General features: G+C 35.2%; 1 protein-coding gene across 2 annotated transcripts in view; it reads left to right on the top strand.

The window, feature by feature from the left end:
* The window catches only part of BEND6 (BEN domain containing 6), a 56901-nt gene extending 55093 nt beyond the window's left edge, over nt 1-1808 (top strand). For both annotated transcript variants that reach the window (XM_008572184.1, XM_008572183.1), the window contains one exon: nt 584-1808. The gene's annotated coding sequence lies outside the window, so the exon portion shown is untranslated. The remainder of the gene's footprint in view (nt 1-583) is intronic.
* The last annotated feature ends 1492 nt before the right edge of the window (nt 1809-3300 follow it).

Raw genomic sequence — 3300 nt, 5'->3', positions numbered from 1 at the left:
GCAGCCCGAGGTCTCGCGCCCCCCCCAAACACAACCAAAGAGTGGACCAGTCTCTATATGGGATCGGACCCCTCGGCGGGAGCGCTGCCACGCTCCCAAGTGCCGCACTCTACCGAGTGCGCCACCGGGCCGGCCCGGAATTGATAATTTTTAAAGATGGTCATTGGGTATGTGGGAGTGAGTCATTTTACTTTGTGTGTGTGTTTTTAAATTTTATGTTAACGTTTACTTGTACATATTTGTGGGGTGCAGTGTATTGTTTCAGTAAGTGCCTATATCGCACAATGATCCACTTTACTTTGTGTGTTTTAAAATTTACCTAATAAAAATTGTTTTTAGAAATTACTTGAGATAAAAATAAATATAAGTTACTTTAACTGTTTTCTGGGCTGCTAGAATTTCCCTGAATAGATCATAAAATAAATTTCTAAGCCTCTTCCATAGTAATAGTTCTTATTAACAATTCGCATTCTTAAGCACAAATTTGTAGTAGATACAAAAATAAAAAACATACAGCTGTGAAAAATACCATAAAGGCTTTAATGTAAATTTGCCCTATTTTTTTGAAATTTGCTTTTTGTAGGTTTTATAGGTATATGAAACAAAGCACCTTCAGTTCCAAATCTAACATTGGAATTTGTTGGAGAATCTGCAACCTCCCTGGCAGTGAGCACAGAGAGACATGTGCAGTGACAGGCTCTAAGACATCTGTAACATTGCTGGGCTCTCCTGACAGAGCAATAAGCTTGCTGAAGAAGTTGCATGTTGATTCCACCCTGAATACCAGTGATGCATCAAACCAGAGAATTCCTACCAGTTAAATAAGCATGCAATATAGTTTCTTTGGAAATAAGCATTTCTCTATCCCCAAATATTTATCTGTAAGCTAACTTAACAGGATAGTCAGAGCTCTTATCATAGAACAAAAACTTCAACCCCTAAGACCAGTCATTGTCCTAAACAATTGTTGTGCATTTATTTTTCGGATCTGTAGCACAAGCACATGTTTGGAAAAATAAACAGTGAAATAATCAATGCTTACAAATATGAGAGCAGCAAAGTCAGCCTGAAATCTGATAATCATGTCTAACCAAGTAATAATGTTTTAGCAATAAAATTATGGGACTATTCTGTTATCTGAAAATGTACAAAATAGGAATATGAAAAAAATTTAGCGCAACAAGACCTTTTTGTTTTCATCTTAAACTCTTCTACCACACACTTGAAAAGCAAATAAATCCAAGTTTTTGTGATTGTTAAAACAATACATCAGCTTTCAGAATAATCTTTTTGTTTGTTTGTTTACCAGACATACTTCTAACTTTTTATTGCCCAAAGTATACTAAACACAGATATGTAATATAAAACATTAGTATCACTTAAAACATCCTGTATAACATCATATGTATTTGGTCGATTATACTGCAACACTGCTTAGCTTTAACTGAGTTATTTTCATTGCAGCAGAAGAAAAAAGAATTGAAAAAAATTATTAGTTTGATAATCACACAAAAAGATAAATGTCATTTTGTAAATAAAAAAAAAAAAGAGGCTTCTTCATCAATAGGCTTCTTGCTTGATGTCAGGTTGAAACACATGACCATTCTGCAGTGGCAAGCCATGCTCCTACAGTGCACAAGGTCATGTTAAGCTTGGAAAAGAGGATGCTACAATAGTTGCAAAGTTCAGTATTGTGGACCCGGGGAACATTCCATAAGTACTGCTTGATAACAATGTGGTTGTACAAATAACTTATGTAACGTTTGCTACTTTTACTTAAACACAAATAAATCCCTTTGAAAGATAAATGGCATTTTCTTGTTTCTTTATTAATGTATAAAATTCAGGGAAATTTTTTTTCTAGGCTAATGATTTCTTCCTAACACTCTGAGGCGTTACCATTATAATTTGACTCTCTGGCTCTGACTTGTTTGTCTCATAAAAAGCCATGCTATGTAGGATATAGAGACAATGTCCAGGAAGGTAAATATGTTTAATATTTTTGTTGAAAAAAGATAATCTTACTAAGATGTATGCTATTTCCTTTTTTTAAAAACCTACTTTATAATGTAAATTTTGCCTACTAAAGGTAAATAAAATTGCCTTTGCAAAACATAACTGTATTGTTCAACTGGAACTTATATGGTCTTTCCTTAAAGTAATTTGAAATATGTTGATATCTTTATAAATAACAGAATAAACATATTTTTTGATTCAGCTTCCTATATTGGTTCTAAATGAGTTACAAAGTAAGAAAGCTAATGAAAAAATAGAATGCCCAGAAAGCAGTTGATATACAAGTAAGTGTATATGTATACATCTATTATTTATTTATATATATAAGAATTTACAATATGATTAAAGCAGAATCTTTAATAAGTAGAGGAAAGTTTATTCAATAAAGGATACTGAGACAACTGGTAAATGCAAAACAACTGTTATATTCCTACTTCAAACCATATTCCATAAAGAATTCAAGATTAGTAAAAAATGGACTCAGTTAAAAAAATAAAGCAATATAAAAATTTTCATGATTTCTGAATGGGAAGGACATTTTTAATCCAATGGTAGTTCAGCAAAAGTGCCAAAAAGAAAATTACTGATGTATAAGTTCCTGCACGTGTATTCTGTAGTTTTCCTACATGGAGGTGATAGAGTTTTACCTTATGGTTGACGTGTGGTCAGCGTGTTCATCCAGTCTGTGACATTTTCCTTGTGAATGTTTTTCATGCATTTGTCAAATTTTCACATTTTTTCCTATGAAATCTTTGTATTGACACTGTATCATAGCCTTTCTTGAACACTTATTCTTTATTGACATAGTTTTTCCTGGACCAGCTATTTGCAGGAGGGTTCATGGATGGTGGGAGGCGCCAGGGTTTCCTTCCAGGCTTTAAAGGCCCTCTCTTTGCTCTCACAGAGACCACTCACTGATTCTGGTAGGTGTGGCCTCTCTGAGAAATTTTGTGTGTGTGGTCCTGTTGCCTTTTATTCTCTTACCCAAGTTGAATCTGGAGGACTTCTGTCACCAGCCCTCTACTCACCAGACCTGTTAGAATCTGCCAACAAAGGACAAACCTCTGCACTTCCAGGGAAGCCTGAAGGTTAAGGGAGTGTGTTTTTGCCTGACCTTTCTGAGATGTGCTGCTGAGAGCCCTCTAGATACTCTCTGTGTCTCTTCTCTCTGCATCCCAACCTCATGACTTCTGAAGTTCAGCTTGCTGCAGCCCTGCACTCCCTCAGTTAGATTTATGGGTTAAAGATGCTACATTTCTGGGTGAAGTCCTCCTTTTCAGGAAG

Source organism: Galeopterus variegatus, unplaced genomic scaffold (assembly GCF_000696425.1).
Source record: "Galeopterus variegatus unplaced genomic scaffold, G_variegatus-3.0.2 Scaffold763, whole genome shotgun sequence".
NCBI lineage: Eukaryota > Metazoa > Chordata > Mammalia > Dermoptera > Cynocephalidae > Galeopterus > Galeopterus variegatus.
The sequence above is the reverse complement of the archived record's forward strand: the minus strand, read 5'-3'. Positions and strand labels throughout refer to the sequence as shown.